The sequence below is a fragment of the Dasypus novemcinctus genome, chromosome 9, assembly GCF_030445035.2.
Source record: "Dasypus novemcinctus isolate mDasNov1 chromosome 9, mDasNov1.1.hap2, whole genome shotgun sequence".
Lineage (NCBI taxonomy): Eukaryota > Metazoa > Chordata > Mammalia > Cingulata > Dasypodidae > Dasypus > Dasypus novemcinctus.
The window spans coordinates 24,573,650-24,598,725 of record NC_080681.1 but is presented as its reverse complement, the minus strand read 5'-3'; the positions used below and the strand labels follow the sequence as shown (position 1 = coordinate 24,598,725).

General features: G+C 38.3%; 1 protein-coding gene across 9 annotated transcripts in view; it reads left to right on the top strand.

Annotated features, from left to right (window-relative positions):
- Positions 1–25,076, top strand: part of CDC14A (cell division cycle 14A) — a 193,875-nt gene that overhangs the window by 45,885 nt on the left and 122,914 nt on the right. The gene's annotated exons all lie outside the window — the stretch shown is intronic.

Genomic DNA, 25,076 nt, shown 5'->3' with positions numbered 1-25,076 from the left:
GAGTATTGTTGGAAATGCTGTCAGCTGTTTGTAGTGTGTAGTCTGAGAACACAGCAAGCTGACAGCTAGTCTGTGGATTTAGATTCTTGCTTCCAGAACTAAGATGCCCAACTCTGCCCACCTTTTTCTCTCTACTGTAGCTCCTTGAAGCCTTGGGCAATATCTCTTTTGGCATTTGTTCTTTCTCACGCTACAGACAGCATGGTATAGCTAAGTTCAGAAAAACATGAGTCTAGAAATTACTCAGTGATGATGGGTAAGACCCTTTTATCTCTCTTAGCTTTCTTTAGTTTCCTTATTTGTAAAATGAGAGAATTGGTTATAATGATCTCTAATTTTCTTCCAGTTCTTGGTATACTAGGATTATTTGTAGTGCCATCCAGACTATTGCTTTTGTTTTAAGAACATACATGAAAAACTGGATGTTAATGTGAAGGTTCAGTGAAGTGCTGGTAAGCTGAGTTAAGCAGGCATCCTTATTTTTTTCATTTTACATTGATAATAACTACTTTTTTGAGACTAACGGATACCATGCTTAAAATATGGAGAGTCTGTAATAATCTCTGGATTCAAGCCACATAAACAAGCGTGTCCTTGTAGGGTTTTTTTTTTTTTTAAAAGATTTATTTATTTATTTCTCTCCCCACCCCCCACCCTGGTTGCCTGTTCTCTGTGTCTATTTGCTGCGTCTTCTTCTTTGTCCGCTTCTGTTGTTGTGAGTGGCTCAGGAATCTGTGTTTCTTTTTGTTGCGTCATCTTGTGTCAGCTCTCCGTGTGTGTGGCACTATTCCTGGGCAGGCTGCACTTTCTTTTGTGCTGGGCAGCTCTCCTTACGGGGCGCACTCCTTGCGCGTGGGGCTCCCCTATGCGGGGGACATGCCTGCGTGGCACGGCACTCCTTGCGCGCATCAGCACTGCGCATGGGCCAGCTCCACACGGGTCAAGGAGGCCCGGGGCTTGAACCACGGACCTCCCATGTGGTAGATGGATGCACTAACCACTGGGCCAAGTCTGCTGCCTCTAGAGGGGTTTTGTGATGCTTTGGGAGCATGTTATTTGTGGGTCTGTGACATAAGGGATTGCTTTCTAAGAGAGAGGTCCTTTGTTGCCCTTTTCTCCTTTTCCTTCCTTCTTTCTTCTCCCCTTTTCTGCTTTTTTCCTTTTTTAAACACCTTTTCTTCCTAGTTTGTTTAATGTCCTGAATTTCAGCATTGCATCTCTGGATTTTTTGAAAAGAAATTTAGTTATAGTAGAAGTGTTGAATTGTGATGAAATACTCGATAAAATATGTCTTCTTATAGAGAAGTTGACACCACTTAAAAACAACCAAAGGGGGAAACCCAGCCCTGGTATGGCTGAAGAAGTGCTGAGTACAACCTGGGCTTGCACACTAGGTACAGTCCTACAGGCAGGATAACGTGATTATTCTTGTATTGGGCACTTCCCAATTGATTTTCTTTTTTAATTTTGAAAATGCATTCCCTAGAAAGCTTTTTGACATGCTTACTTAGTAAAAATGAAGAATAAGGGTCTTAATCTTTCTTTAAAGAGAATCTTGTGCCTTCATGTTATCTGTATGCATTTAATTGTTGGCACAAGTCTTTTTTTTTTTTTAAAGATTTATTTATTTTTTTTAATTTAACTACCCCCCTCCCCCAGTTGTCTGTTCTCTGTGTCTATTTGCTGCGTCTTGTTTCTATGTCCGCTTCTGTTGTCGTCAGCGGCATGGGAAGTGTGGGCGGCGCTATTCCTGGGCAGGCTGTACTTTCTTTCACACTGGGTGGCTCTCCTTACGGGCGCACTCCTTGCGCGTGGGGCTCCCCTATGCGGGGGACACCCCTGCGTGGCACGGTACTCCTTGTGCACATCAGCACTGCACGTGGGCCAGTTCCACATGGGTCAAGGAGGTCCGGGGTTTGAACCGTGGACCTCCCATGTGGTAGACGGACACCCTAACTACTGGGCCAAGTCCGTTTCCCTGGCACAAGTCTTGTAAGAAGTTAGTAGTATTTGTTATACATACATTTCAGTTAGAATTTGTGTACATTAATTGTTGCTATTTGGATAAGTCTCAATCTTGTGGGGGAATCTTGTTGGATATGATGGACCTTTACCATGGAGTAGCCACATAACCTATATGAGGCAAGCTATGTAGGGGTGTTTTTTCAGAGAGCAGTTCTTAACAGTAAAGGCATTCATCTCTTCTAAATGTGGACTCTCACCCTCTCTCAAGGTGGCATTGATTAATAAAAAAAAATTTTGTACCAAGACCTTTTTCTTGGAACCTTCATTTCTTTATTTGTAAAAATTGGATAATACCAAGGTTTCCCCTGTCAACCTCTAAAGGATTATTATGAAGATCAAATGTCCAGTTACCTTTTTGATCAGTCCACGTGAATATCCAAATGAAATCTCAGACTTATTGTGGCAAAACAGAACTTTTTAATTCCTTCTTTCCCCAAGCCTGTTTATTCTCTTAGTCATCCTCTTCTTAGTAAATTGAGTTACCATTCAGTGACTTAAATCAAAAGTTAGTAGTCTTTTGATTCTTCTCGTTCCCTCCTTCTACATTCTATTCATCAGCAAGTTTGTTCAGCTTGACCTCAAAGACATATATTGAATCTGAATACTTTGTTCATTTCTGTATTTACTTGCTGATTATCTCTTTTACCCAGACTGGAACATAAGGGACCTTGTCTGTTTCATTCTTTGCTGTGTTTGGGGGGTGATGGAATATTTAAGAAGGGGTTAGGCCCAGGCTTTTACCAGTTGAATTGGAAGCTGGTCATAACTGTGGGGCAGGGTCCTGGAGGCTTCCTTCTGTGCTGAATCCTGGAGAAGTCCAGGGTGAGGGTGGGGTTTCCCAGGGAAGAGACTAGGGTGGCCAGGGTGAGGTGGGGCAGGTGTCATAGTCAGCAGCTGTTTACCAGCTGGTATGCAACTCTTTCAGTATTTGAACATTGGATATCAGCTTAGAACTGGTCCTGGCACATAGTAAGTGTCCCATAAATATCTCCTGAATGAATGAATAATGAAATTAAAAAATATGAAAGAAAGAAGGAAGGTAATAAATGTGAAACTCCTCTAAAAACTATTAGTTTGGACAGAAAATATGAAGTGTTGTCTTCTTCATTACCAGAATATTTGCGATAGTAGTGACCAGGTCAACAGCTGTGGTCTTTAGAGAGGTAGCCTCAAAATAAAGGTCATAGAGTAAGGGTAGTGCCTGGTATACAATTCACATCACTGCCTTGCTTTTGAGTGTGACATCTTCTGCCAAATATGGTGCACCTACAGTCAGGGCTTTAATCTTGTTTCCCTGTTAGGTTATGATTTCAAGTACATCACAGAAACCTTATTGCCTCTATTTCCTTATCTCTAAATGGGGAAGAGCCTTTTTATACTTTGTCTCATGGAGCAGTCATGAGGATCAAATAGAAGATAAAATACAGAACATGATGTTCCATAGGGAATCCACAGAGAAGGGCTTCCTTCTCTGTGGGTGTTGCTGGAATGTTGTGGTCACTGGGATCATAGTGAGACTTAACAGATGATAGGTATCCATTTCAGGGAAATCCATACTGATGTGTCCCTATGTGAAGCATCTCTTCACTCTCTAAGATGTGACATTGTACTTCATGAGATGGAGGGCTCAGATTTTAAGGAAAAAAAAAATCAACTTTGCTGGACAGGTGTTTCCCTTCCAGGTTAATAATCTTTGCAAGTTTAGAGTTAGGATCTTAAGTCATCATACTGTCTGTTTTGTTTTCCTGGCTGCTATAACAAATACCATACAATGGGTTGGCTTAAACAGCAGGAGTTTATTGGCTCACAGTTTCAGAAGCTAGAAGGCTTGCTTCCTCTGTATCTTTTGTCTGGCCAGCAATCTTTGGGGTTACTTGATTTTTCTGTAATGTGGCAATGCACATAGTGACATCTTCTTTCTCTTCTGGGTTCTGTTGACTTCTGGTTTCTTGCTCTTCCCTTCACTTCTCACTGTCTGACTTTCACTCTGCTTATAAAGGACTCCAGTAACCTGGATTGAAGCCCAACCCATTTCAGCTGGGCTACTCCTTAACTGAACTATCTTGGAGAGATCTTATTTATGAGGAGTCAACCCCACCAGAATACCCACCAAGGCCAAGAACATGTCCAAACTAGGGTATGCAATTCAATCCACCACAGAATCCAGAATAGTTTCATATGGGTTTGAAGTAAGAGAATTAAAAAAATTATAAGTATGAATTAAGTTGTTAAAAATGTGCTGAAAGAATAGTTTCTCTCCAATATTTACGTTGCTGTATTGGCTTTTTAAAAAATTTTTTGAGGTACTGGGGAGGAGGATTGAACCAGGACCTCATATGTGGGAAGCTAGCACTCAACCACTGAGCCACATTGACCCCCCCGAGTTGGTTTTTATTGTTTGTTGTTGCTAATTCCCGCCCGGTTGGAGCAGGCTGCCTGTCTGCGAGGTAAGTGACGACAGAGCCCCAGTATCACACAGCCGGGTTAAACACATAGTAACCACTCCGGAGACACAGGCTCTTGGCGCAGGTCTAGTTTATTGGGGAAGTGGTACAGCTTATATAGGCAGGGGTGGGGGTTGAGGTGACGTGTCAATTATGGATAGGCTAGGGGGGCTGGGGTAATTTGAAGCAGCTACTGATTGGATAAGGCAGATTTGAAGTTGGTGCGTGCGGGCTTCTCTGGCGGGAAAATGGCGAGGAAGAAGGCTGATGCCGTTTGTGATAGCCATTATGTATGCTTAGCGGCCATTTTGGCTAGATATTATTATGCATGCTCAGCGGCCATTTTGGCTACATGTTACTTGCTAGTGAGCTCACCAACAATTCCTCCGTTTTTGTTTTATTAGGAGACTGCAATAACTGTGCCTGTCTTAGGTTGTTCTCTTTTGAGAATCTTACCCGTCATAGGCTACCATTTACCAGTCATTTGTGCCGTGCAGTTGCGCCTGTCTTAGGTTGCCTCCCTCTGGAGGTCTTACCCATCTCTGGCTGCCAACTGAGCTTTTCGGCTGGAGGGAAAGTGGCTTTATGCTAGCTGCATGGCTACACGGCAGTGGTGACTTCAGGTTCTTGTGTTTCTTTTTGCGTGAGCGGTTGGTATTGACGAAGCTGAAGTGAATAAACAGTAAAGGCAGAGATGTTTTCTATACGCTTCTGCAGCTACTTTAAGAGACGAGGTGCTATGGTGAAGAAAATAATGATTAGTATAAGAGGACTAATTAGGGGGGCGAACCATGCTGTGATGGGAGAAGAAAACCAATTGAGAAAGGGATTGGCACTATTTTGATTGGTATATAGGTTTTTACGTAGCTCATTAAGTTTTTTAATATTTTGTTCTACAACTCCAGATTCATTAACATAGTAACAGTTTGTTTGCTTGTTGTTTGCTATTTTGGTTTTAGGAAGAACTGGGGACTGAAACCAGGACCTCCCATGTAGAAAGCAGGCGCTTAACTGCTTGAGCCACATCTACGTCCCAATTTTCAGTTCCTAGTTCTATGACAAATAGGTCAAGGAGAATTTGGATTAGGCCACAAATAATTAAAAAATTGGAAAATATGAGTATGAGGAGGAGTTGAAACAAGTGGGATTCTTTAGTCTAGAAAATTAGATTCAGAGTTAAAGAGAATAAAAAATGTTTTTTTCTCCCCAAATATGTGGAATATGCTTAAAACAGAGGTGATAACCACATGGTATTTTCCTTAATCTACTTGTTTTGTGCTAGCTTGGCTGAATGAGATGTCTGTGTTGTGGATTAAATCTGGAACCAGCTTGAACAAACTGGCATGCCTGAATTGGGGGTGACAAGACTGTGTCTGCTATTTTTTTTTGTAGAACCTCACCTAAGGCCTTTCCCCCTAAATCCAACTTCTAATTGCAAAGAAGCCATTCCCAATCTGGCTTGGTGGTTGAGAGCAATGACTTTAGCATAATGACAGGCTTGACTTTGAACCCATTTGTTAGTTGTGTGTCTTCAGCAACCTATTTAATTCATCCAGACTCCAGTTTTTTTTTCTGCTTTAGAATAGGGATAACAACACCCCACCTAATAGAATTGTGGTGTGGGCTGCAGTAGAGGCCTTACAGGTAAAGGTGTTGGTGCAATGCCTGGCAACTCTGGGCAGGGAAGCACTGTTGCCTTCCCAAAACTTTTCTGAACTCCTACTTCTGAGCTCAGAGCCTTAGGCCACCTCACCTGAAAAGCTGAAGATCTGGAGGCAGCTTTCCCCGTTTGTCTGCTTAATCTTCCCTCCTTTCTACTCCATTTAACACTTAATTCCTTTGCTGGCTCAGTAACTCTCAGATGGTTGTTAATCTGATTTCTGTGGGATAATTCACTGAAAGGTATGAGTATAAGGTTTTCTTTCCCTCTTATGTCATTATTTGCATTTTTAAGGAAGAATTCTTCTAAACCAAATGATTTTCTAATTTGTGGGACATGTATTCAGGCATTCATTAAATCAGTAAATATTTACCAGACTTCCTTGAGCCCTGCTGGGCATTGTGGTGGCCTTTGGGGAATTAACAAACAAAACGAAAGAATGTCTAGGTTAGATGGGGAGATGGATGAGCAATAAATAATTGTGAAAAGTGTACAACAGATGCCAAATTTGGATAAATATGAATTCATTCCAAAAGCATTTTTTGAGCCACTTTCATACATCAGGCCATGTTGTAGGCATTGAGGATGCTAAAGTGAGTAACAGATACTCTCTGCCTTGTGGTGCAGGTGGGTGGAAAGAGGGTCAACCCTGGAACCTGGGAAAGATCAAAGATGATGGACCTGGGCTGCCCATATTGATAAGGGAATATCAGACAGGGGGAATAGCATGGAGATAAGTTTTTTTTTGGGGGGGAGGGGCTGGAGAGGAGCAGTGAGGGAGGAATGAGAGATTAGTTATATTTTAAATATCTAATTTGAAAGGGGATAATTTCATGAGAAGATACTTTTTTTCTTACAATTTTTAAATTAAAAAGGTTGCATATAACCTCTTCATGGGGATCGTAGGAAAATTCTTGTTATAATTACATCACTCTAAACTATGTACTTAAGTGTAATTGCAGTGTAGTTATGTGAGCCATTTTTTTTTCACTTAGCTTACATTTAGTTGGCCATTTTGCTACTGAGATGGCCAAATAATATGCCATTTAGAGTGTATACCATTATATATTGCTTAACATTTTAGATGATTTCAACATTTTTTTATAATGTGATAAACATCTTTCTACATCAAATGTTTTTTTGTGAGTTTTTCTCTTTAGATAACCATAAGTGGGGTTGTGGCTCCTGGAGTATATTGCTGTATTTGAGCCAATTTGCATTGATTTTGGTATGATGTGAAATTATGTTCATACACCTTTGCATATTGGGTATGAACTTTAAGATTCTGGAAATTTAATAGGTGTGAAAAATAATACATTGTTATATTAATCACTTCTTCGATTATTAAGGGGTTTATATAGTTTCTATAGTTTTATTTACAGGTTTATTGATTTTTTGAATAGTTTAACTTTTTAAAAGTGTTTCCTATGTTTTGGAACATTTAAAAGTTGGAAAGGGGCTATCAGTCTCATTCCTTAAAAATGTTATTCCCCGTGTCTACTGTTCTAATAGTTGCAAACCCCTAGAAATCATAGCCATCAGTCCAAGTTTTTATAAGAAATTAGGAAGTCCATATGACTTAAATTCTGATACACATTTGAATGCTTTATTAATAAGTACATCTGTATACCTGAATGGAAAAATGATTAATTGGATCTGCTGGAAATGTGCTTATTGATTATTTAAGAATCAAGTCCCTGCTGAATAAACAGAAAATTATGTTCAGAACAGTATGATTTAAAACTGATAAGGATTTGTGTATGTTTTAGGACGTTGGAAATTGATAAACCAGGTCAATTAACTCTGATAATATCTATTTTTTATTGTTTGACCTAAGCATGTTAATTTCCTTTAACTCACAGTTCATCCGTAAATTGCAATTTCAGAACTACTTTAAATTGTTATTAAAAAACGAGTAGGTTAAACAAATATTATTTAAAATTTAGATAAACTTATCAAGAAAAATATTGGTTTATAACAATAAAGGCATTTACCTTAAATATTTATTAAAATAATGTTACAGATGTCAGTGATGCTCTGTTATCTTTTGTGGCTTGGTGAATCTAACAGATAATGTTTGCTTTAGCTCATAGAAATTTGGAGAGGAAGGGAGGGGTGGCACATGGCTGGGGCAGGGCAAGTTCCTGTGTGCAGTTCCTTCCTTTTATAGTTTGTTAGGTAAGAACACTTTTGTGACATTGCCTGTAAATGGGCCGGTGTTTTAGCCTTGCAGGCCTTTAATTTTGGTGACTTTAAAACAGATCATGCTCCCTAAACTCATACAGCATCTTTCAAGTTTGTATCTCTTAGAGTGGGAAGTTCTTTTAGACTTCTGCATATAGTTAGTGAACTCTCCTTGCATCTTTCATTCATTTAGCTTTGTGGCTAGGAAAATCAGCTGTTGGCTTTTTATTTATGAATAGTTTATTTTCCAAATTAAACTGAATAAGTCTTTTTGACCTTTTTTTTTTTTCCTATTCTCCTTTTTGCATCCTGATTAACTTCCTTTCTGCTGTAAATAAACTCTCAAATATATGTATATGTGCATATATATGTGTGTATATATATAGCTCTTATTGTATATTTAGTACTGGTGCATTGTGTGTGCTAATAGCAGTTACACATTTTGAATCTCATAGTACCCTTGGAATGACATAGACCTTCTATGTGTGAAGTTTTGCCCGTTTACTTCATTTATGTACTGAATTAAGGGAATGTACTTTAAAAAAACTTTTTATTGTTGTAACTGATATAGAACATAAAATTTCCCATTTTAACCACATTCAAGTATATAATTTAGAAGTGTGAATTATATTCACAGTATTGTGCTACTATCACTGACGTCCATTACTTCCCCTTTTTCATCACCTCAAACAAACTACTCACCCATTAAACTATAACTCCCTCTCCTACCCTCAGCCTTACTGCTGGTAAGCTATAGATAACTAACTATCTCTATGAAGTTTGTTCTTTCTAGATATTTCATATAAGCAAGATCATACAATATTTGTCTTTTTTGTGCCTGGCTTATTTCATTCAACCTGATGTCTTCAAGGTTCATCCATGTTGCAGCATGCATTGAAACTCCATTCCTTTTTATACCTGATTAATATTATACTGTATGTGTATTTTATTTATCCATTCATCTGTTGATGGACATTTGGCTTGCTTCCACTTTTTGGCTATTGTAAATATTTCTGCTATAAACTTTGATGTACAAATACCTGTTCGAGTCCTTGCTTTCCCTTCTTTTGGGTATATACCAAGAAGTGTGATTGTGGGCTCATATGGTAATTCTATTTTCAATTTTCTGAGGAACTGCCAAACTGATTTCCATAGTGGCTTCCACATTCTACTGTGTCACCAGCAATATATAAGGTTCCTATTGCTCCACATTCTTGCTAACACTCATTTTCTATTTTTAAAAAAATTATAGCCATCCTAGAGGGTATGCAATGATATCTCATTGTTGTTTAGATTTGCATTTTCCTGACAACCAATGGTGTTGAGTACAACAGGTGTTTCATATGGTTCTCCCAAATTTCAGAAGTGAAATGGGTTTTGTTAGTATAAACAATCATTTAAAACCAGAACTGCAAAAAATAGTCTTAATTAGCCCCGGTATTATTTGTTTTTCTCAATAGAGGAAAATCTTTATTCACACATATAAGTAGTTGCTAATAAATGCCAATAATTTTTTTTAACAGTTGTCCTTACAACTTCAAGATTTTTTGCAATACAAAGTAATCCAAAGCCTTGAAAGGGAAATTATAGAAAAATTTTGAATCAGAGTTGAATCTTAAAAATTTTTTAACTGCATTCATCCTTTATGAAAAAAGTCAGGAAGGAGGTACCCAAAGCCTTGAAGAAGTTTATCATCCAGTATTATCAGAGTGTGACTGGAAATGTACTTGCCATGTCTCATGTGAGACCAAGTTCTAAATGTTTCTGCCTGGGCCTCTCTGGCATTTACCTGCCTGCAGGCCATTGCTGTTCGATTTTATAGAAATATTTGGACAAGAACAGGCTCACATTTAAACATATCCCTAGTGCAGAGCTACCATCTTCCTAATCAATGAGATATTTATTAGGACATATACAGAAATTCGAGATAAGTCTTCCAAGTTTTACACAAAAATGAGGTTGTTTGGCTGCCCACGTATATGCACCAGTGATTCCCATCATGGTAAAATTTAATACTGAATGCATTTGTTTGTGTTTGTTGTTTTCTCTTAGTTTGAAAATAAGCATATATTAATTTTAACAATTGGACCCACTTTTTTTTTTTTTTTTAATTTATTGAAATATATGGTCCACTTTTGTAAAACCATTTAAATATCTCTACAGGAAACTCACTTGGAAAAACTCTGCCCCAGTCCTATTTTCTTATTTTATAGTTGGGAAATGTGAGCCCAGAAAGATGAGTGCTTTGCCCAAATTCAGACATGAAAGAGAGATGAGATCCTAGGTTCCTAAATTCCCTGTTGGGAGGTTTATCCAGACACAGCATAAATGAGCAGCGCTTGTCTTAGAGTAACCCACTGCATCTAAACCTTAATAGTTTGCAGCAGATTGAAAACAGCATGCAGTATGGAAGGATAGACTTTCTCACTTAGAAAACATTGTTTCAAATATAGTAATCACAGTGTTTTTTCTTCTAGGTAGCATCTGAGCTTTAATTATGGCTTATGAAGCTAACAGCAGGTGAAATGGTTTTCTTGTCCCATTAGCTTTTGGTGATGTTTCCAAAAGCCTTAGAGTAGGTCTAAGTGTAAGAGAGTCATAGGGAATCAGGAGAACAGAGCTTTTCAAACGTTTTACTACAATCCACAGTAAGAAACTTATTTACATTGCAGATTAGTACACACCTTCACACACACACCATTCACAAGTATAATTGCAACAAAAGATTCACAAAATAATCCTTGTCTTACAATGTGTAAGGCATACTGACATTTTGTATTCTGTTCTGGGTCATTGTCCATAAAATTGATTTCACTATTCACGAATGGGTCAGGACTTGCAGTCTGCAAAACACAGCTATTGGAGAATCTATTTATTGTGCTTGAATCACAGAGGTATTTGCATATTTTTGAGGGCATCGGTTTTTGGCACTGAATGATTCATTTGGGGTAGTCTACAATTAATAAGGAACAGCTTAAGGAAAATTGAAAGTGTTCTGAATTCCTCCTCAGAGGCTCCTGTCTCTAAGTATCTAGATGTGTAGCTGGTTGACAGATGGTTTTTATTCAGGTGATACTTGGGAGAAGCTGAGTTTGATTTAAGTTCTCAAATAATATGATTTATCTTTTCGTCTCTCACTTTGATTAGAATACTATGTTACTCTCAAACTCCTCTCAGCCTTATTCCTTTCTTCCTGGCAGCCAAAATGGGCATTTATTTCACTTGGGGAAAACCTTGAAAGAGAAAAGCAAGTGCTTGGTCTGTCTTGGTTATCCTGAGCCTTCCTTATTTACTACATTTATGTTAGGGCCTTCTTAAGTTTTATTTCTAAGATTGTCCTCATAAGGTATATAATACCCTATTCATCCAGTGGCATCTAATCTTCAACCTTAGACTTATAAGGATTTTTTTGTGTGTGTGTGCATAATTTTAATCTAAGGAAATTTTATTTCAATAAATTGTTTTCTAATTGATATAGCAAGGAAACTTGTGGCTTTTTCCCCTTTATGGAAAGGGAATAAATAAATTGAAAAACCTCTCCATGCGTACTGAAGGAGGAATAAACTGAACTCCCTGTTAAGGTTGCTGTTATGTTCAGTTATCCTAAGACTTTTGGTGCCCAGATTATGGTTCCACACTAATAAATTTAGATCGTGTCCATGCAAACTACTCAACACCCACTCTAGGGCCCCTCTGTCCCTATGTCTCTCTTTCTCCCGACTCCTGCCTCCGCCTTACTTCCCCTATATCCACTGCCCATTCCCCTATGACAAAGACTTGTAGGGCCTTTGGAAGAGTTTTCATTATGGAGCACCAAGCTTCTAATTAATGAGGAGCTAAAGCCAGGGATGTTGACAGACAGCAAATTTACGATTAATTAGAGTAAATACTAGGGTTGAGAAAGGGTAATCTCATCCTAAAAAAATATTTAGAGTGGCTGCAGTACCTCATAGAATTATTTAATTAGGGGAGTCACATTTGAGCTTTACTGTTTTAAAGTAATGAGCAGGCAGACAAGCCTTTCCATGTGAAGGTACATACTCTAGAATGAATCAGACTTTGAGTTTTTCCATGAGTGAGTGTGGAGCCATTTGGTAGGGCCTGCCATGAGAAATTTCCTCATTAATAAAAAGATATAATCCCCTCTTTGAAGAAGCCTTTCTTTGTTTTTCCTCCCTAATTTGTCTACCTATTCCTTAACCTTCCCCCCAGTTGTTCCTTTTTTTTTTTCAGTCATTTTCTTACAACCCGGCACAGAACATAACTTGATTATAGCTTTTCTCACCTTGACTTGAAGTTAATGATGTGCCTATATATATATATATAGACACATATACATGTAATCTTCTACAGAATGAACTCCTTGCAATTAGTTGTTTCATCTCTCTCTATTAGAATGAGCTCCTTGAATGAAGGTATGTCTGTTACTCATATTTAAATGCCTGAAATTTTGAGAAATTTCTTGGTGCCTTAAAGTGAATTGTAGTTTTGGCAGCATGCTACATATTTAACCTGAAGCCAAATTTCAGTTTTATTTTTTGTTGGAAACACACCTTTGAAATTTGGTGGAATAAGTGTTAAAACGGGGTTCATAATTTAAAGCAGTTCCTAAAATCATTTCATTTTCTTGTTATAAAAACTAAACAAAAAGCTTCAGGATATCCTAGTTAGTTAAAAAAAAAAGTATTAGATATTATATTTTAAATATGGGTAACACTGAAAATATCTTACTTCTGAATTCATGGAAGAGGAAATCAGATTTAAGTTAAGAGCCTTGTATTACATGGAATTAAAAGATTTGTAATTTGCCCGCAATATGGGCCACTGGATTAACTGTTTTGCTTTTTTTTTAAAAAAATAGATTTTTATTAAAGAGACTGTGAACTTAACAAAACAATCATGCATGTGTGTGGAATTCCCATTCAACACCCCTCCACTAACACACTACATTGATGTGGAAAATTTCTTACAGATTATGAGCTAATATTATCAATCTATTACCACTAACAATGGTCTATGGCATACATTCGGTGTATTATTTCCATACCCCCTATTATTAATATAGTACATCTTTGAAGTTGGTGAGACCATGTAATATTAGTCCTTTTGTGTCTGGCTTATATCACTTAGCATAATGTCTTCAAGTTTCACCCATGTTACCATATGTGATCCAATTTCATTTCTTCTTATAGCAGTGTAGTATTCCATCGTATGTCTATACCACATTTTGTTTATCCACTCATTGGTTGATGGATACTTGGGTTGTTTCTGTCTTTCTGCAATTGTGAATAATGCTGTTATGAACATTGGTGTGCAAATGTCTATTTATGTCACAGTTTTCAATTCTTCTGGATATATTCCTAGTAGAGGAATTGCTGGGTCATATTGCACTTTTATTTTTAGCTTCCTGAAAAACTGCCAAACTGGCTTCCGCTGAGGGCACCTTTTTACCTTCTCACCCATAGTGAAGGAGTGTTCCTATTTTTCCACATCCTCTTCAGCACTTATTGTTTTCTGTTTTTTAAATAATGACCATTCTATGTAGTGTGAGATGATATCTCATTTTCCTTTTGATTTGCGTTTCATACGCTTTTGGCCATTGGTATTTCCTTTTTTAGAAATGTCACTTTAAGTCCTTTTCCCATGTTTTAATTGGATTGCTTACTCCTTTATTGTTGAGTTGTATGTCCTCTTATCAAACCCTTATCGGATATGTGGCTTCCAAATGTTTTCTCCCATTGAGTGGGCTGCCTTTTCACTTTCCGGATGAAGTCCTTTGAATCACAAAAGAGTTTAAGTTTGAGGAGGTCCCATTTATCCGTTTTCTTTCATTGCTTATGGTTTTGGTGTAAGGTTTAAGAGTCTACCACCTATTGCCAGTCCTTGAAGACGTTTTCCTATATTTTCTTCAAGGAACTTTATGGTTATAGATTTTATAGTTAGGTCTTTTATCCATTTGAGTTAATTTTTGTGTAAGTTATGAGACAGAGGGCCTCTTTCTTTCTTTTAGCTGTGTATATCCAGGTATCTCACCACCATTTGTTGAAAAATCTCTTCTGCCCCAGGTTAGTATGTTTGACAGGCTTGTCAAAAATCACTTGGCCATAGACATAAGGGTCTGTTTTTGAACCATCAGTTCAGTTGCATTGGTCTATGTGTCTACCTTTATGCCAGTACCATGTTGTTTTTGCCACTGTTACTAGGTGAATATGATTTAAAATCGGAAGTGTAAGTCCTCCAACAACACTCTTCCTTTTTAAGATGTTTCCGGCTATTCGGGGCCTCTTACCTTCCAAATAAATTTTATAATTGTATTTTCCATGTGTTTAAAAAATACTGGTGGGATTTTTATCAGGATTGCATTTCAATTTTGGTAGAATTGACATCTTAATGATATGAGCATAGAATGTTCTTCCATTCTTCCATTTATTTAGGTTTTTCTTGATTTCTTTTAACAATGCATTGTGGGAAGTGGTTGTGGCTCAATTGGTAGAGCGTCTGCCTACCATATGGAGGGTCCGGGGTTCTATACCCAGGGCCTCCTGACCGGTGTGTGAACTGCATATGCAGTGCTGTTGTGTGCAAGGGGTGCCATGCCACACAGGGGTGTCCCCTGCGTAGGGGGAGCCCCATGAGCAAGGAGTGCACCTCTCAAGGGAAGCAGCCCTGTGCGATAGAAGTGCAGCCTGCCCAGGAGTGGTGCTGCACACATGGAAAGCTGATGCAGCAAGATGACGCAACAAAAATGTGACACAGTTTCCTGGTCCCGCATGACAAGAATGCAAGCGAACACAGAAGAACACATAGTGAATGGACACAAAGAGCAGACAAAGGGGGAGAGGGAAGGGGACAGAAATAAATAAAATAAGTCTTTAAAAAAACAACAAAAAAAACCGAAAAACACAATGCATTGTAGTTTTCTGGATACAAATGCTTTATGCCTGTGGCAGTTTGATATTATTTATGAATTCCAAAAAGAAATATGGATTATGTTTGTAAATTGGTATGTTCCTCTGGGCATGATATCCTTTGATTTAAATTCAAAGGCTTTACATTTACTTAAATCAAGGTTAGTGCTTTGATTGGACCATATCATGAGGGCAATGCAGTTTGAATCCCCACCCCCTTTGTGGGCTATATAAATGGATACCCAATCAAGAAGACAGGAGAAGATACACGGAAGAATAGAGAGAGCTCCGTAGGCATGGAAGAGGAGAAAACTTACTAGCTTTGACCCTGTGGTCCTGGGAAGAGTGATGAGCCATTTGCCTAATAGTTTACAGCTGACTTTGTGAAGAGCTCAGGGCAGCTGAGTACAGAAAGAAGTGAACTCTCCAGCCTTCAGTTGAGATCTGAAGAAGCTGGGCCCATGGAGCCTTAAGAGGAAAGAGGAAGGCTGAACCCTTGCAGATATTGGCAACCATCTTGCTTTAACATGTGGCAACAGACATTTGGTGACAAAATATCTCTTAAGGTACCTTGAGTTGGATTCTTTAGGGCCTTGTAAATGTAAGCTTCTACCCCATATAAATACCCTTTATAAAAGCCAACAGATTTTTGGTACTTTGCATCAGCACCCCTTTGGCTGACTAATACAATATACTTGGTTAAGTTTATTCCTAAATATTTGATTCTTTTAGTCACTATTGTAAATGGATTTTTTCCCTGACTTCCTCCTCAGAATGTGCATTACTGATGTCTAGAAATACCACTGATTTTTGTCTATTGATTTGTATCCTCATACTCTATTGAAATCATTTATTAGCTCTAGCAGCTTTGTTGTAGATTTTCTGGGACTTTCAAGTTATAGGATCATATCATCTGTGAATAGCAAAGGTTTTACTTTTTCCTTTCTGATATGGTTGCCTTTTATTTCTTTTTCTTGCCTGATTGCTGTAGCTCAAACTTCTAGCACTATATTGAACAGTGTTGGTGACAGTGGGCATCTATATCTTGCTCCAGTCTCTTTGTTACAACCTCTCAATTTCTGTTTATCTGTGAATATCCTAAGCTCTCCCTCATTTTTGAAAGGCAATTTTGCCAGATATAAGATTCTTGGCTGGCAGTTTACCCTTGAAGTATCTTAAATATACCACTGCCTTCTTGCCTCCATTGTTTCAGATGAGAGATCAGCACTTAATCTTATTGGGTATCCCTTGTACATTATGTATCACTTTTTTCTTGCTGCTCTTAGAATTCTCTTTGTCTTTGGCATTTGACAGTTTGATTAGTAAGTGTCTCAGCATAGGTCTGTTTGAATTTATTCAGATGAGATTACCTTGTGCTTCTTAGACATGGATATCTGTGTCCTTCAATAGGGTTGGGAAATTCAACCATTATTTCTTCAAATATTCCTTATGCCCCTTTTCCCTTCTCTTTTCCTTTTGGAACACCCATGGCATGTATGTTTGCATGTCTCTTTCCATCATTTAGTTCTGTGAGACCCTGTTCAATTTTTCCCATTCTTTATCTGGTTTTTGGTATGTTCACTTTTGGAGTCCATGTCTTCAAGCTCACTGATCCTTTCTACTGCCTCCTCAAACCTGCTGTTGTATGCCTCCAGTGAATTTTTAGTTTCATTTATTGTGCTGTTAATTCCCATAAGGCCTACTATTTTTTTAATGTATGTTTCAAATTCTTCTTTGTGCTCATCCAGTGTCTTAATATCCTTAATCTCTGTAACCATCTCATTGAATCTATTAAAGGTATTTGTGTGAACATCTATGAGTAGTTGTCTCAACTCCTTTATGTCATCAGAAGCCTTATCTTATTCCTTTGATTGGGCATTATCTTCCTATTTCTTAGTATGGATTTTAATTTTCCTTGGTGTCTTGGCATCTAGCTTACTAGAGTATTCTGTGTGCAATTTCTCTCTTTAGTTTAGGGCTTTCTTGACTTTTATACCTTGCTGGTTGTGTAGTAGGAGCTGAGGATGTAGTTGGTACTGTAAGTTCTGGATTCAGTGCTGCCCATGTGCCCCAGGAACCAGTGAAACTTTTCCCACATTTCTCCTCTGTCTGGGGTAGGGACAGAGCTGCAGCTGTGTGTAGTAATCCAAGGCATGCAGGCCAAGGCCATCTTTAGCTGCCCAGAGAGACTGATGAAGCTTCATGGCTCTTTCTCCCTTGCTTGGGGCAAGGATGGAACTGTAGGTGTGGGTAGCAAACTAAGCCATGTGGGTCAAAACTGACTGAAATTGCCTAGGTAGAAAGACATAGCATCAGCCCCCTTCCTCCCATGTCAGTGGTGGGGATAGACCTTGTGGAGTGCCCAACAGTCTAATCCATGGGGGCCCAAAACACCTGCAGTTGCCCAGAGAGACTGGGGAGACATTACCTCCCTCTTGTCCTATTGGGGGTCATGGTGGAGCCACAGGCATCCAACAGTCCAGTTTGCCAGCCAAAAGTATTTGCAATTGCCAAGTGAGGCTGAGGAAATACCAGCCTCTCCTACCCTAAGCGGGGGCAGGGGTGGAGTCCCAGGTGCTCAACATACCAGTCCATGTGGGCCAAAAGTATCTGCAGTTGCCCAGAGAGGCTGAGTGAACATAGCCTGCCTCCTCTCCTATTGAGGATGGGGATGGTGTCCCAGTATCCAGTCTTGGAGGGCTGAAAGTGCCTACAGGTGTCCAGAGAGGCTGGAGAAAGACTCTGGGGGATAGAATTGAAGCATTCAGCTAATCAGTCTGTGCCAGCTGAAGGCACCTGCAGTTGCCCAGAGAAGCCGAGAAAACACAGGCTCCTCCCCTATCCTATTGGGATAGAGCCCCAGGTATCCAACTATTCAGTCGGTGCTAGCCAAAAATGCCTGCAGTTACCCAGAGAGGCTGGTCCAGGTCCCCTCAGCTTCTTGCCTGCCAGAGGTGAGGCTGGAGGTTAGGCTAGAGCTCCAATCCAATATAGGTTGGAAGGAGCCCATCCATACTGTCACTTTGATTTTTAGTCAGTCCTTCTTCACCTCATACTAGGGGTGGATTTAAAATGGTGGCTACTGGCCTCTTTCAGACTTGGACAGGTTTAAACTTGAGCTACTCTTAGGATTATACTTTAGCTAGCTGAATTTATTAATCAGCAGTTGATGTCAGTGCCCAACCATCTCTTCCTCCCCTGATTTTGGAAAATGGAGCTTCCCTCCACCTGTTTTGCCTTTTTTTTTTTTTTTGAAGGGACATTGGTTGACTTTGATGTCAGATTGAGTATAAATATTTCAGTAATGAGAGTGGGTCGTTTGGGGTTAGGGGATTTTCTCTGACTTTTCCATATCTACTCAAGTAATCCAGAGAATCATCCCTCTCTGAAGAATTGATCTAGCACAGTTGTATACAGTGATTCTTCATTGAGTTACAGAAATGATTGAACTTTAAAGAGGATCTTTCCCTCTTAACTGCCTTCCCCATCCTTCCTCCCCCATTGTATGAGGAGATCCAGAGAAATTATGTAATTTATCACAAGAGGGAGATTGGGAAGGACAAGAACCCTCTAGACAGTTGGCATTCCAATCCTCTTTTTTACATTAACAGCCACCAGCTTACTCAAACACTCATAGTCCAAGGGAGAACAGTTGGGTGAGAAGATAACTACCTCTTTTCTCACACTTTGCCTTCTGTTTTCCTTTATGCCTGTTCCTCATCTTTCCTTCTCTTGCTGTCTCCGTGTATCTCTCACGTTCCATCTGTTTTTTTCCCCCCTGTTCTACCTCTCTCTCCTTCCTCTTTTTCTGACCACTTCTTTCCTCTTGCTTTGTTTCTTTCTTCTTCCCCCTCCTTTTTTCTTAACTCACCAGCATACAGAATGGCAGTGTTGTGTTAGTTAGAGTTCTTTGGTTTAGTGCAACAGAAACTGGCTCTGACTAACTCAAGTGAAAAAGGGTATTTTAAGACAGATGTGAGGATCAAACAGGGCTGGAAAAGTTGAGGGGCCAGAATGTCCCTGGGGCTTTGGGCAGAAAGATCTTAGGAGTTCCTTTAGGGTAATGCTCTCAAGATGGATTAACTACCAGTTTCAGTCCTTGTGTCATTCTACTCAAGACTGAAATTTCTGTAAGTTTTTCTTATTTTATTGGCCCAATTTGGGGCTTATACCCACTCCAGGGGCAAATTAAGGGTACTGGGTATTGGACAACACAGAAACAACAGATGCCCAAGGTATATTTTTCAATATTTGGTATACAGAATTAGGTTTTATATTCAAGTTATCTATTGAATTTATTTTATCTTTAAAGGGAGTTTTAAAGGAGGAAAAAACATCACATGAATTTACTCTGAACTTTATAAGACCCTTATTGTTATATTAATTTTTACTGAAATATTTGTCTATTTCTCTAGGTTGAATGATATAAAAATATTTTTGTTTCTAATTTCCCAAAAAAAACCCCTGATATATATATATATATATCATCATAAAACTGTATATATATATATAAACTGTGTGTATATATATGTGTATATATATATAAACTGTATATATATGATGATATATATATCATCATAAAACTGTAAAAATGGAAGCAAAAGGACAAAAATCAAATAATAATGAAGGGGCAGCCATGGGATCTAAGCCTCCTCTCAATCAGAAACAGAGTAGGCGTCACCATCCTAAACTCCTCAAGAACTGAGGAATGAAGAAACGTAAAGTGAGAATGCAACTATGGACTAAAGTAGATTTATTACTCTAGCAATAGAAGAACTTATATCATTGATATAAAGGCAGAGGGCACCAGAGGTTCTGAGGGAAAGGAGAGGGAAGAATAGGTGTAACATGGGACATTGGAATGTAAACCATAGACCTTGGTTAACAGCAATACTTCAATAGTGTTCATCAATTTTAACATGCGTACTACAATAATGAAAGATATTAATAAGGACAAGAGTGGGAGTGGGAGGTAGTGGGGTATATGGGAATCCCCCTATATTTTCGATGTATCATTTATGTAATCAAAGCTTCTTTAAAAATAACATTAAAAAACAAAAACAAAAACTTCTCTCCAAGAAAAAAAGAATGAAGGGGAGGAAAACATGTAAATAAAATCTAGGTAAAGGAAAGCTACTGCAATGGAAGAGTAGAACAGTAAAGCTGAAAACTTAGTAAAGAATAGTAGCTTAATCAAAATAGGGAAATAAGGGATTGCTGTGGTCTTTATTGAATGAAACTCTTTATTCATTTTAAAGGGAAATAATCCTTCCTTCTTCCCTTCTGTCTGGTTCATTTGTTTGTTAAGTCATTTACTGGACAAATAATTATGGAGTAACTAAGCCAGATATTCTTCTAGGCTTAAAGGATATAGCCATGAACAAGATTGAAAAAATTCTCTGCTCTCATAGAACTTACTTTCTGGTGAGTGAGATGATAAACAAAAGATCAATTATGCAGAGAATTAAAATGTGGTGATTTGCTCATGGCTTTGGGACTTTGAATTGGTAAATATTCATGCTGTGTGAAAAGTGTGATACATTCTGTGTGATCTCGACCACATAAAAATGTATGCTCAGTTTTGTGTATACACACACAGGACCTAGAAGGATATGTCGAACTGTAAACTGCTTGTGATTCTGGATGACTTTTGTGTTCTTTGCTTCTAGTTTTTTTTCAGTTTTCTATATTGCACAATTAAAAGTTTGAAAAAAAATGTTAAAGACCTTAAAAAAAACGCAGTGATTTGCTAGTGACTGGTTGAGTATTTCAGATTGGAGGCTCAGAAAAGTCCTCTTTGAGGTGGTGATAAAGGAGGACAAACCTTCTAGTCAAGTACAAAGGCCTTACATCAGCAGTGAGCATGGTGTACTGATGACCCAAGAGAAAGTGAATGCAGTTGGAGCACAGAAGGTGAAGACGCCAATGCAGGCGACTAGATCTGAGGTCTCAGCCAGGACTGTGTATGTAAGAAGAAGAGTTTGGATTTTATTTTCCATAACACAGGACCTATTAGAGAGTTTAAATGATCTGATTTTCACTTAAAAAGATTTTTTAAACTCATCTTTTAAAATTCCACTTGGGGACTGGATTTGGCTCAACTGATAGAGCATCCACCTACCACATGGGAGGTCCAGGGTTCAAACCCAGGGCCTCCAGACCGGTGTGGTGAGCTGGCCCACGTGCAGTGCTGATGCACGCAAGGAGTGCTGTGCCACGCAGGGTTGTCCCCCACATAGGGGAGCCCTATGTGCAAGGAGTGTGCCCTGCAAGGAGAGTTGCCCTGTGTGAAAAAGCGCAGCCTACCTAGGAGTGGTGCTGCATACACAGAGAGTTGACACAGCAAGATGACGCAACAAAAAGAGACACAGATTCATGGTGCTGCTGCCAAAAATACAAGTGGACACAGAAGAACACACAGTGAATGGACACTGAGAACAGACAGTGGGGCGGGGGGAGGGATAAATATTTCCACTCAAAGCTTCTATGATTTAATTGTCAAATTTCTCTTATGCTACTTATGTTGTAATTGTCTGATGAATTGTTAACATGCCTGTCTTCCTGTGAACTTCTTTAAGACAAGAAGAATATTGTCTTCATTTTTATATGCCCAAAATATAACTTGGTGCCAGAAATAGACACTTGAGTGAAGAGGTGGATTTGTTCCATGGTTATAAAGGACCTTGGTGAAGTCTGTTGATGCATCTTTGGAGTTTTCATCACGAGTGTCGACCTCCTTTCTTATATCAGCTATCACGTAATACTGAGGCCATAGTTTCTTTGTAGTTCAGTGATACAGTTCAGTTATTTAGCCTTCTGGTATATATATAGAGAAAAAGCTTTTAACAGTGATTCTCAACCATAATTATGTATCAGAATGGCCCATGGGCCAGATGTCATATCTGTTTATCAGACTCAGGAGGGAGAGGTCAGGATATTTATGTCTTAAAACAGATTTAATGTTTTTTCTGTGGAATGCTTGAGAAGTTGGTATCCCCTGGCTTGGAATATCTGAAGTCACATGCAAGGAATATTTCATGAGGTCAGGGACATGACTTCCTTGTTTGTGGGTCTTCTCCATGGTGCGTGGCATCGATAATTCTTTGCTGAATGAATAAAGGAATCATGGGTAGGTAGAGCTGTGAGTCTCTGCTCATCTCTTTCTTTTTTCTTCTTCTTGCTCATTTTCCTTTCTACTAAATCTGTAATACAAGTCTTACTGCTGATTAAAAATAGGGGTGAGAAGTTGCTGACCAGGAGTGGAGGAGGGGGCATTTTCTGGGTGTGGTGGGGTTACTTATAGCAGTGAGCCAGAAGCAGACAGAAGTTCCCAGCTAGGGAGGACAGATGGGTTTCTTGTATATGTATATTGGATATGTATGCAGTATATCTGTAGGTTGAATTTCAATTACTTTTATTTAAGTTTGACTTCCTATACTTAGTTCAGTTCTATTGTATGTGAAAATTAATAATTAATAAACTCATGTATTTAGGGCACATGGTTACTCCTATAAAAGTCTGTATACACATAAGAATGATTATTCTGTTATCTTCTTGAAGAATGGTCTTGTCATGTGGCATATGTTTGAACAGTTTGGGCTAATGCACAGAAAAATTGCCACCGAAACCTTTCTGCAAACATTTGACTGGTGTGCAAGCTCTTGTTGTTCTTGCTTTCTCCAAGCAACAACTTTTTTGTAAATATTGGAAGAGAACAACCCGTTCCTTGTTTGTGTTCATTGTTGGTTTTCTGTTCTTGAGTAAGTTCAAAGAACAGTGGCTTGGAAGTTTCTATGAGATTCTGGATCTGAGATTTAGTTCATATGCTGTGTAGCTTCTTAGAAGTTTGGATAACATCTCACCTATACATTTCTTAAAATTCAAAGGGAATAAGATGACTATATTTGAAAAGTTTTTTTTTTTTTTTCAGTCTCTCAAATGTGTGCTCTAGTGACTAAAAGGAACACTATTGGATCCTAAAAAGATCATAGGCTTCTATAAATTGGCGTGAAGCAACCAAAAGTTGGTCTTATTGTCCCTCTATTTCAGTTGGGTTCCATCCCTGGCAAGTTTGGTAGTCTTCCTCTCATGTATATCCAGAAAATTTCATCCCTTTTTCACTTTTCTTCCCAATTATTTTCCTCTAGTTACATAAAGAAAATCTTTCTCTTCTATTTTCTCTGTCTCCCACACCTTCAGATTTGAAATCATTCTTAATCCCAGTGCCCCAGGATATTGAAAAAAATCTATTCATTTTGAAGTGCAATTAGATACAATAAAGTACCCGTTAAAACATTAGAAATAATTCCAGGTTCACTTTAGAGTCATATATTATGAACATGCTAACATGTTTATAAACATGAACATTATCAACATGTTCACTGATTTTCTCATCTCTTTCTAATCTAGTCAAGTATTAGCAAATTTAAAAAACAAATTTGTTTATTTTTATGTTCTAATATTGAGTTTTTGGAGTAATGTTTTCTGCTACATTTTATTTTAGAGATAGGATTTTCATGACAAAGTGGAATATCATAATATTCATATTGGAATAATCATTTTTGAGTTAGCCTATTCCTCTAAAATCTATGAATTTTTATCTTTAGGAAAATATTTCCAGAGTTCTAAATAGTATTCTTTACAAATAAGCTTTTGGAATAGAATTCATTGGCAAGTTAAGAACTTTCTAATAATTGAAAAAATAGGTGTTAAGTGGACTTTAATCATTGAATTTTGGTCTATTATAGTGGATCTATAATCAGCATCTTCATCATAAAGAAGTTGTGGCTCTTTGCCCTCTAAACTTGATCTAGTTCAGTCCTTGATTTAATAAAAAATGTACTTTTTCACTTTTCTTTCTTAACTTGAAAAAGTTTTATGAAATAAAACTCTTACTATTTTCAGAAGTAGGCAGTGAAACGCAACACCAGTTTTTAACATGAAACCATTCCATCTGAGAGTATGTATTATTCAAGTGATATTCTGGAGTTTGTTTTTGTGTTTTGTAGTGAGACTATGTTCTGATGATGAATGATAGATGATATATACAGGTTTGCGTAACTGCATCTTGTGATATATCAGCCTTGTGCTCAGCCTGTGTGGGACTAGGGACTCAAGTTTTCTTGGCACCAAATGTTCTTCTCCTTTCCTATTTAGACAATTCCCTTTAGAAGTCTGTGTGCTGAGAGCATTCGCTTAGTGTTTCTCTGGTTGGTTTAAGAAGAGGCTGGGCTAATTCAATGCTATACAGCCAGCTTGGTGATGTCTGTGTTGGAAAGAGAGCTCTTCTTAGGCAGGAGCAATCCCTAAGGATTACTGAGCCCATGTTAACAAGACATGTTTATTTGTCCTGGGATTAGCTGTCAATTCTGGAAGGACATCATTTTAGGCTTATTATGAAAAATTATGGCTCCCATCAAATTAGGTGAGGAGATATACATGACTAATATTGTCCCCAGTTCTTTTAATTTGCCCGTCACAGAGTTCCCACTGGTTTCACTATATTATATCCATGGGAGGAATGGAGAGAGTATTTCTATTCTAAACTAATTCTCAAATAAATAAAGTTCACTGCCTACTGGTTGTACATCTATTCCAACTTCAAATTACAGTGTAAAGAGGTGTCACATGAAAGTGTAGAACATCACCTCACCGAGAAAGCGTAGTCGTCATTTCTAGACCTTGTACACATAAGGGTAGGATGCCAGATTGTTTAGAATTTTTAGGGCAGAAACAAGTGATGGAGATAGTAGAGACTAGACATCAGTTTCTGCCTTACTTCTCTAATTACCCTTGGCTCCAGATTTCTTAAGCACGTGCAATATCTTAGACTTTGTAGGCCTCATGTTCTGTGAT